Raw genomic sequence first — 11,878 nt, forward strand, 5'->3', positions numbered from 1 at the left:
CAAAGGCCTAATCATAACCCATACTCGTAAATATACAATCCTAATTGGAGAAATCATCCAAATTTCAATTGAAAGGATGGTAACAATAATACACAAGCTTCACAACCACCATTTTTAGCACACCATAATTTTTAAAAATTTTATGAACATGCACTTCTTTATGCTCCACCTCCTAGAAGAAATATTGAGGAAACATTGCATACATTTATTAAAAAAACAACAAGTAATCAACACTCAAAATGCTCAAATCATGATAGATTTTAAAGATACTTTTGCAAAATTTATATCTACTCTTAGTTTTCAAGAGAAAGGTAAGTTTCTCTGTCAATTACAGTAAAATCCCAAAAGGTAATATAATGCAAATGCAAGTAGTTCCGGAAGCCAACACATAAATCAAATTAAACCAATCATCACTTTCGCAGTGGTCAGGTTATTAAAAACTCACTCTTGAACCTTATGAGAAAGATAATGGGTTAATTTCTAAGAGTAAGTAAGGGGTTAAATCAGAATATTACGAAGACAAGACTGATTCTCTGTAAGCACTTCAATTTTCTTATGTCATAACCAAATAAAGAAAAGTCAATCACAACTCTAAAATCTTTGAAACTTTCAAACAAGCAAGGATCAATATACCTTTGTTAGATGCTATTAAATGGTACCTTCTCATGCTAAATTTTTTAAAGATCTGTGTACTGTGAAGAGAAAACTAAATGTGAAAAAAAAAGTCTTTTTAACCGAACAAGTAAGCATTATTCCTCAGAATAATATGCTTTAAAATATAAAGACCTTGGTTGTCTTATATTTTTTATTAAAGAACATAAAATTAAAAGAGCTTTACTTGATATTGGAGCTAGTGTGAATTTACGTCAATATTTGATTTTTCAAAGTCTCAATCTAGGTAAGTTAAAACCAATTTTTGTAACTTTTTTACTTGCTGATAAATCTATAAAAATGTCTAGAGAAATAGTTGAAAATGTGTTTATACAAGTTGATAAATTTATTTATCCTGTGGATTTTATTATCTTGGATACATAACTTACCAAAACATGTAATTTAATTACTATTATTTTAGAATGTCAATTTCTCGCAACTTCTAACATATTAATTAATTATAGAAATTGACTGATGAAGTTATGATTTAAAAACATGAAATTAGAGATGAATATTTTCAACATTTACATGCAACTTAAAGATGATAATGATTTACAGGAATTGGACTTTATTGAAAATTTAGTTCACGATCAATTTAAAACTACTTCCAATGAAATTGAGTTTAATGCATATGAAAATTTATGAATGGTTTATTTTTAAGAAAAATTAAAGGCAAGTAATTGGAGATCATAAATTGAAGAATTTTCACCATGATCAATTGAGTCCATACCTTTAAATGTTTAACCACCAAAATCTTATTTAAAATTATTACCATTCAATCTCAAATACTTATTTTTAGAAGAAAATAAAAAATTTTCTGGTAATAATCTCTTCCAAACTTATTGTATATCAAGAAGGTAAGACATTACAGACTTTTAAAATGCATAAAAATGGACCATAGCTGATGTAAAAGGAATTAGTTCTTTAATTTACACACCCAAAATTTATTTAGAAAAAATATTAAACCTCTAGAGAAACACAACAAAGGCTTGATCCTACTATGAAAGAAGTAGTGAAAAATAAAGTCATTAAACTTATATATAATGGAATCATTTATTTTATTCCTAACAGCAAATGAGTAAGTCCTACTCAAGTTGTACCCAAGAAGTCTAAAATCATTGTAATAACAAATAAGAAAAATAAGTTAATTCCAACTAAGAGTATTACTAGTTGACGCATGTGCATTGACAATAGAAAACTTAATTCAATGACTAAAAATGATCATTGTCCTTTACCTTTCATGGATTAAATCCTAGAAAGTGTTGCAGGTCATGAATTTTATTGTTTCCTAAATGACTATTCAGGTTACAATCAAATTGAAATTGCATTAGAAAATTAAGAGAAAACTAAATTCACATGTTTATTTAGTACATTTCCATATCAAAAAATATCTTTCAGATTATGTAATGCACCAGCTACATTCAAAGATGCATGCTCAGTTTATTTGGTGATATAGTTGAACGTTTTCTTAAAATTTTTATAGATGATTTCTCTGTTTTTGGCGATTAATTTGATGATTATTTAACAAACTTAGAAAAGCTTTTGAACAGGTGTGAAGAGAAGAATCATGTACTAAATTGAAAAAAATGTTATTTAATGGTAACAAACGGTAATGTACTTGGTCACATTATTTCATAAAAAGAAATTGAGGTTGACAAATCTAAAATCGAGTTAATTGCTAGCTTGCAACACTAAAAACTATTAAAGATATTACATCATTCTTAAGACATGCTAGTTTTTACCGAAGTTTCATCAAAGATTTTAGTGTAATATTTAAACCATTATATAACCTCTTAACAAAGAAAAATATTTTTAAATGGACAGAACAATGTGAAAAACTATTTGTTAAACTTAAAATTTTGCTTACTTCTACTTTAGTCATTCAACCTCCTAATTGATCATTACTTGTTGAAATAATGTGTGAAGCTAGTGATTATGTTGTAGGTGTTGTTTTAGGACAAAGAAAAGATAAGAAACCCTAGGTGATTTACTATGTAAGTAAAACTTTAAATGGTGCTCAAATAAATTACACTATCACTAAAAAGAAATTACTTGAACTAGTATTTGCATGTGACAAGTTCAGATCTTATCTTGTAAACTCATCTGTTGCCCTTTTTAGTGATTATGCAACTTCAAAATATTTTCTTTCAGAAAAAGATTCCAAGGCTAAATTGGTATGATGAATTTTGTAACTTCAATAATTTGATATCATAATCAAAGACAAGAAAGGTATCAAAAATATTATCGAAGGTCATTTGTCAAGATTGACAATAAATTCGAGATCTGACATCACATTAACTGATGACTACTTTTCTAATGAATCTTTACTTTTTGTCTCTATAATGCTTTGGTTTGCTAACATTGTTAATTTTCTTGTTTCAGGACAATTGCCAGCTCATTAAAGTACCCAAGATAAAAGAAAGTTTTTGAATGAAGTGAAGAACTTTTATTGGGATGACCCTTATATATTCAAATATTGTCTTGATCAAATATTTCAAAGATGCATTCCTGATAATAAGGTAAGTAATGTCATTACATTTTGTTATTCTAAGACATGTGAGGGTCTTTTCTTATCAAGAAAACAATTGTAAAAATCTTATAAAGTGGATTTTACTAGCCCACCATATTCAAGGAGTCACATGTATTCTGTAAGACTTATCAAAATTATCAAAAGTTGATATTTATTTTAAAATATCACATGATGTCTTTAAAACCTATTCTTGTCGTTGAAATATTTGACTATTGGGGTATAGATTTCATCGATCAATTTCCTTCATTATTTGGTTTCTTGTATATATTAGTCGTAGTAGATTATGTCTCAAAATAGATAAAGGAAATTCCAAGTCAAAACAATAATCTCAAAACAATAATAAAGTTTTTGAAAGACAAAATTTTGAATCGACTTGGAATCTCTCAAGCTATGATAAGAGATGGTAGAACACATTTCTATAAAAGAATTTTTTTTCTTCCAGTAAAAGACCTACCATCTATGTTTCCATACATTGAGCTCGTAAAAAGAAGGTTTATTACTATCTTATTTAAGAAGTATGAAGCATATATATAAATTTAATGAGAATTTATTTATTTTGATAGATTAATAGAAGTTGAATAATTAATGTCTTGCTTTGTTGAACTTGCAAATTGTTTTTCTATTTTAACATTTTGATTACTAGAAACTAGTAATAAGCTGGTTGGATGGGTATGATTAGTAATTAAAAGTGCTTTTTTAACAAGGTTTTATATCATCATTTTGCACTTGAAGTATCAATAACTCTTTAACTAAAGCATGTTTTATAATAATAAGTATAATAATATAAAATAGCTATAATTTGTGGTAAATGCTCATTTTAAAAGCAGGCATATCTCACAATTCAAATGATTGGTTGATGTGATTAACTATTGAATGCGAAAGGACAAAGAAAATGTTAAGCGTATAAAAAAAATGCCGATTCAATTCAAATTGTCACACTATTAAGTCATTGGGTCATATCTAGAGCTGTAAATCTTGAATTTCAATTTGGTTTATATGACTAGAAAGCTAAGACATAGGTCTAGAACATCATAAGAGTTAAGACTAAATCTATCCTGCAGCGCAGACACTGTTCAGTATTCCACCCATATCTCAAGTTCTACAAGTCCAAATGGCCTTATTCTTATTTTGTTGGAAAGCTGAGATAATTTTTCAGAATTTTCATGCAGACTATTTAGTCAAATTCTGATATTAACAATGATGTTTTCTACAGACAAGAAGATAAGATTATTACCTAGTCAAGAGATGACTAGCCACACAATAATTAGTCATCATATCAATATTTCTAAATTTAAAAAGAGGTATTTGTCATATATTTAGGCATCTTGGTTTTAAAATCAAGATCATGTTCTTCCTCTCTTTTCTTATTTTTGTAATGCATAAGTTTTTCTTCCATTGATCTCTTATTTATGCCTTTCATTTCCTTTACTATACTTATATAATCATGTTCTCGTCTTGTTTATTTATATTTCTCTTTTTCATTATGTTTTTAATTAAGTTTATTATATTAAGGTGCAAAGGTTTCACAAATGGTGTTAAGATAAGTATAATATAAACTCAATATGGACTTCAATGATTATATCCTAAACAACTTGCTATTAATATGTCTTATCATTTTTATCTTATTAATTCTTAATACCTTGGTTGTTAAATGATTAATCTAAATTGATATTGTATGACTGTTGATACAATAAATATTTAACATTTTTATACCCAACCGTATAGTAAACCTACACCTATGCTATGAAAAGAACTTGATTTGTTGTTAACATAAGTTAGCATCATGAATTCCTAACAATATTTAAAAGTTTGGTGTTACTTAAATAAAATAATTAATATGATCATGTTAATAATTTATATTGTGCTATTAATGACAAATCATCCAATTGGAACCTTCTTTGTGTGTGGTTTCTAGTTTAGTAATAAAAAGAGTTTATATTATACTTATTTGAAATAATATTACCGGATCCTCTAACCTTGACGACTGTTTTTATCAAGGTTTAATTTTCACATGAATCTTACATTTCAAAGTTCTCTTTAATGCATCGCCATCATCATCATTATTATTTATAATTTATATAGTAAACTTTCTTGTAGTTTGACCCCGGTCATATTAGGTTATTTAATACTTCAACACTCCTACACTTGAAAGAAGAATTTGACCCCGGTCATATCAGGTTATTTAATACTTCAACACTCCTACATTTGAAAGAAGACATTAATCTTTTAGTTGTGTTATCATGTTCACAACCAATATTCATATAATGATGTTTCTCATACTCATGGGTAATAATAATAATAATAATAATATCATAGTCGTAAGCATTATTCACATGATATATGGCAGTACAAAATAAATAAAATTTCAATTATATTCTAACATTACAAAAACTTGAATATTTAAAGAAGCAAGGGGTGACATTTATTGCTACATAATTATTTACCCAAGATTTTGATAAATTTTCAGGATAAAAAAACCAAAAATAGCAAAAACAAATAAAAACCCTTAAAAATACATTTTTGATATATTTGCATTATTTTTAGTATTTTCAACGTCATCTCAGAAGAATTTAAATTTTTAAAGCTAAACACATTCAACTAATTTATAGGGGACAAATATGTTTTAGGGATTAAGTCATTTTGCCTTTCACTTTTTACGCATTAATTACAATCACTAATTTTCCTTGTTGAGTCAATGTTGATGTTGCTCACTTTTAAAAATACAAAAAAATAAGAAAAAATCAAAATTAACAAAAAATAGAGAAGTTAAGGGACAAATATGTTTTGGGGATTAAGTCATTTTGTCTCTAAATAAAATTCATAACACACACAAAAAAGAGGGGGAGAAAATTTATAGGGGACAATTTAAAAAGAGAGAGAGAGAGAGAGAGAGAAATGTTAAACCATCTAAAAAAAAACCTAGAAATCTTTTTCATCTCGACCAAATAGAAAGGCGACTACTCACTTCCCCACAAAAGAAAGCAATTGCCACCCTCCCCTTTTCTTGGACCAAAACCAGAGAAAACATCACGGCTCTCTTCCCTATCACCGTTTCTTTTTCCATAATCGTCCCCATTTTTGTTTTTCCTCAGCCAAAAACAAACTTTAACCAACCGAGAGCATCCTACTTTCAGTATCAACAAACAGCCACCATATACTCCCTATTCCCCTATGACTGCCTCCATAACATAGGTTGCTTCTTCCCCTTCTATCATTGTTACTCCAAATGATCGACCCAGCTACCATTCTCGCCAACTGAACACAGCAACAACCCACACCGTTTTCTTTATATTCTGCAACTGGCCTCTAGCAGCAATACGGGTCAACACTATTTTCTCCTCCATCGCCGCATCTAAAAGTGACAAAAGCCAAGTCACCGGCAGCCTCTTGGCTTTCCTGCCAGCTACCTGAAACAAAGAAAAAAAAGGAAATAAAAAAAAAAGAAAACAAATCTAAAGGGAGAGAAGCGGATCGAAAAAGGGAGAGATGTAGATATGAAAACAAGGAAAGAAAACTAAAATCAACTGCATATTATATTTTTAGGTGTTTTGCAGGTCACAATAGTGAGGAAGGGAAGAAGGGAGGTGACATGATCAAAAGATTGATATTTTCTCCCAAGTATATGAGTGTCAAAATAATAAATAATCTGGCAAGACTTAGGTCGAACTCCAGAGAGGTTAACTATATAATAATAATAATAATAATAATAACAACAACAACAATAATCAGTAAAAGAGGACTTTCAGATATAAGATTAATGTGATGATTAAACAATAAAAATAAATGTCAAAGTTTAAGGATCCACTAATGGTATTTCAAACAAGTATAGCATAAACTCTATTTATTACTCAAATGAAAACCACGCACAAAGAGTTTCCAATCAAATTATAAATAGTTAACATGATTATATTAGTTATATTGTTCGAATAATACTAATACTTGTAAATGTTGTCAGGTATTCATAATTATAACTTATGTTAACAAAAAATCAAGTTCCTTTCATAACACAAGTGTCGGTTATACCATACGGTTGGGCTATGAAAGTGCCAAGTATTTGTTGTATCAAGTGTTATACAACATAAATCTAGATTAACCATTTAATAAGCAAAGTACTAATCAAGAGGTAGTTGTGACTAACCCCCCTGCTTGCTTGGGTTTTCTTGTGGCAGCTTGTGAACTCACACACTGCCTTTTTTCGGTGGTACAGAAGGTTTTCCACATAATTATAAATTATTTTGGGGCTATTTTTGTAATTTTTAGTTTGTTTAATGCACTGTTTTGTTTTATTTTAAATTTTATGGATTTGTAATATAAATATAGGCATCTAAATAATAATAAAAAAGAGATATGTGTATGTTTGTACTTTTATTATGTATGTTATTGAATCATTAAATCAAAAGAAAGGCAAAAATAGAATTTAATGTTTAATTTGCAAATGATCAAATATTATAAGGACACATAAAATCACGTAAAAAATCATGTTGTATTTCTCGTGAAAATATAATAACACGTTTCTACATCTAATTTGGTTAATATGTTAATTTTTTCAAATCACATCAAACCGCAAAGCAGCTTAACTCAGGTAGGGTGCACTACAGGTGTTAATACCTTCTATAGCAATAATCCGTCCCTTATTCTTAAATCTCTGACAAAGACCAGTACATCCGGGTTTCCTAACAACCTTCAATTGGATACTAGGTGGCGACTTTCAAAACAAGTAAATAAACAAAAATTTTCATCAAATATCGCGCGGGGGACATACTACAACCCTTATCTTAAGCTTCTAGTACACATCTCCTTCCATAACATGTCATTTTCTGGTTATGCTTCATCATTCAAGTAAATAAACAAAAAATTTCATCAAATATCACGCGGGGGACATACAATAACCCTTATCTTAAGCTTCTAGTGCACATCTCCTTCCATCACATGTCATTTTCTGGTTATGCTTCATCATGATGGTATAAATTAAATACCTTATTTAATTATCACATACACATAATTAATTTATTTCTATATGTTAACATCATCAATCACAAATTCAACCATAGAAATTTCTATTCATTTCAACATTTCTATTAATATCCAGCCATATTTAAAATATCAATTAATATTTCAATCCTTAAGTCAATTTCCATGCCATCAAGTTAAGTTCTTATTTAATACTTTTACATCTCCAATTTATAATTTCATGTTTAATACATCATAACCTAATGATTAATATTTACATTACCAATTAAGGGTTTTAACATAGAATTTTTCAAATAAAAATTCACAATTCAATCCAACACTTAAACACTTAAACGCATATATTCATTTACATTATGCATATCTTTATTATAACACTTATTATTTAAATGTTTTGTTATTCTTTTTCATAATTCATCTTAATATCCACACATTATATCATTATCCAAATGGCTTAATTTTTATCAATGAATTTTAATATACAAATGACTTAGTTTTTCATCAATAAATTTCAATCATCTTATACATAGTATTTGAACATAATTCTCAACATAATTAAATCCAAAAATTAACATCAACTTACCTAAATTTCTACAAAATTGACTAAATTAACAATTTGATCATTTTTAACAAAACTTATTATTTTGTCATAACTTCCTTAATTCATTTTTTTAGGCATATTACTTTCAATATCAAAACAAAATACACTATCTAATTTAACCATTTATCCATACCATCATACACTTTTTTAATTTCCATGTTTGGCAATTATTTTCTCTCAACAACCTACCACACGCATGTATTCTTTCGACCATAACTGCCCACATTCGCACACAACTCATATTGTTTTTATAATAGTTCAAATATACCCATGTTGATGACTATTATACAAGTTCATAATCACACACATAAGCGCATTCATAATATTTTCTAAAAATACACTTTTACAATCATTATAACAATCCTTGTTTGAGCACTTTTGGGCCGTTAAAACAACTCCCAAACTTTAGCATTCTTAGCTTTCATAACAACTTATAATTACACATATTATGCTGTCTAAACTAGTCGCAACTCATTCATTTTTATGATACTGTAATGTCTCTCAATTCACAGATAATTAGGTTGCATATCAACCTAATTTCACACTTTTTTTATTGTCATACCATCCCTCATTCTCTCTTAGTTGGGCTGTTACATCAACCCATTTTTTAACCATACAAAGTTGTCATGAAAATCCTCTTGTGCTATTTAATTTCAGGAATACATTACTAAAAGTTTATTTAAATTTTATGATTATTTCATCCCTAATATTACCATCTTAGGTTCAACAATACACACTTAAATACTCATTTCAACTGTTTACATATTGAAAGTAACTACTATAAACATCACATGTGTAACCCAAACATGAAAATCATCTTTACATATCCATTTTTCATTTTTTTTACTTATTACCCTTTTCTTGAAAGTATACTAATATTAGCCACTATCCTTATAAACATCATCATATCAACAATACATAAAACTAATCAGAATTCATATAGATTATCATCAATTAATTCAATTCCCTAAGACATCCTCCATGGTCGGCCCTAAATGTTCAATGTTTCTAAGTTGTCTCTTTTAATTTGTTCCATTTCTTTCATTTCATTCATTCATACTCAATCCTACTTTTAAAAACATATGGTTTATAACATTTTCACACATCACATTTCTTCATAGAATTTTTTTAATTATCGTTTTCTATTACATATAAAAATTTACATTTTTCAAACTTGGTTTAAAGCTTATTTGATTTTCTCTCTTGTTATTTACTTAATGAATCACTATGTGTTTTCACAAGGTTTAACCAATTTATTATATTTCATGCCTTCAACTCTTATTTGTTAGTAATAATTTAGATTTAACATAACATATTAGGCTTCTATATTAGTTTCTCACCATCAAAATCACAAATTTATATTAGATATTCATCTCTTTATTTTCCCTTTATATAACGACCCTAAACCACTAAAAACTCATAAGTTCCAACTATTTTTTTCCTTTTGTTTGTCATTATTCAAGTTATTATCATACATATAACCCTAAAATTCATAAAAATAAACATTCCCCTTAAATTTATACTTGAACCCTAAACATGCATATTGGGGATTTTTGTCCTCTAATCCTCAACATAAGAAAAACAAGACAATACAACATATAAATCAGCTTACCTATAAACTTTGAACTCAATTTGTGAGTTTCTTTGAAAAATTCCCTTTAAATCTTAATCTTCCTCTAATAAGAGCTTGGGTATCTCTCTAGACTCTAACTCCAACCAATTTCCCTTTTTAGGTTCTTAATCCATTCTCTCATCAAGTTTTATGGAGAAAGCAACAAAAAAGATGAATGAAGGACTATTTTTAGCTCTATCCTCCCCTTGATACTTTTGAACCTACCAGCCAAATCAACATAAAAGGGGAAAGGTTTATTTATAAAAACATCATTGTTTAGTTCATGTCTTTTTTTGTTTTATTATCTTATTATCAATACTTTTTTAAGATCTTATTGAGTTTTTATTAATGTAAAATTCTAACCTAAGATAAATACATATATATATATATATATCAAAAGACTCCTTATATTTTAACTTGGTCTAACTATCAGATTAAGAGATGTACTTGATATTGTAAAACTAGAAAGTACTTCTCATTATATTTTAACTTGGTCTAACTATCAGATTAAGAGATGTACTTGATATTGGAAAACTAGAAAGTCAGTAATTTTAAGTTAAAATCTGAATTTTATATACTTTTTTTTTACTTAAATCATCATGATTCCTACTAATTCATTGAGGACTTCATCCATAATCATCATAGCATTTTTCATTTCACGATTTTTTATTAAAATTGCATGATTATATATGGAGCTTATATTGGTGATCATCATTTTTCAGGCATGAAGAGTCATACATTATTTTATTTATAATTACACTTTATTATTATCATTATTTAAAAAAAATGTCCTAATTTAAAATTTTTTTCCTTTACATAATTATTTTACCTGATTAAGGAATATGATTCGTCATTGGGTCAATATTTTATGTGTTGATATATTATTTTATCTTATCTAAATTTTAATTGAATTTATTAAGGATGTTCATCCTAAATCATAATAATTTTATTCCTCATTCATCATTTTTCAATTAAGCATTACCCTATTTAACACTGATTTGATAAATTTTGGTCAGAGGATTTACACTAGTGACAGAAAAATTTCTTATAACGCTAAAAGTGTTCTGGTTGTGTTTGTTGGTAGATTAGATGATCAGTTTGTTAAATAAGATAATTAATATGATCATGTTAATAATTTATAATGAGTTGTTAATGACAAATTATTCAATCGAAACTTTCTTTGTGTGTGGTTTCTAGTTTAGTAATAAAAATAATTTATATTATACTTATTTGAAATACCATTAGTGGATCTTCTAACCTTGATAACTATTTTTATTATTGTTTAATCTTCACATTAATCTTATATCCCAAAGTCCTCTTTAATCACCATCACCATCACCATCATCATCATCATTATTGACACGACTAAAAGATTGATGTCTTCTCCCAAGTGCAGGAGTGTCGAAGTAAAAAATAACCCGGCAAGACCGGGGTCGAACCACAAGGAGGTTAATTGTACAAATTATAAATAACAATAATACAACAACAATAACAATAACAATAACAACAACAACAA

This window comes from Populus euphratica, unplaced genomic scaffold, assembly GCF_000495115.2.
Source record: "Populus euphratica unplaced genomic scaffold, PopEup_1.0 scaffold86.1, whole genome shotgun sequence".
Taxonomy (NCBI): Eukaryota; Viridiplantae; Streptophyta; class Magnoliopsida; order Malpighiales; family Salicaceae; genus Populus; species Populus euphratica.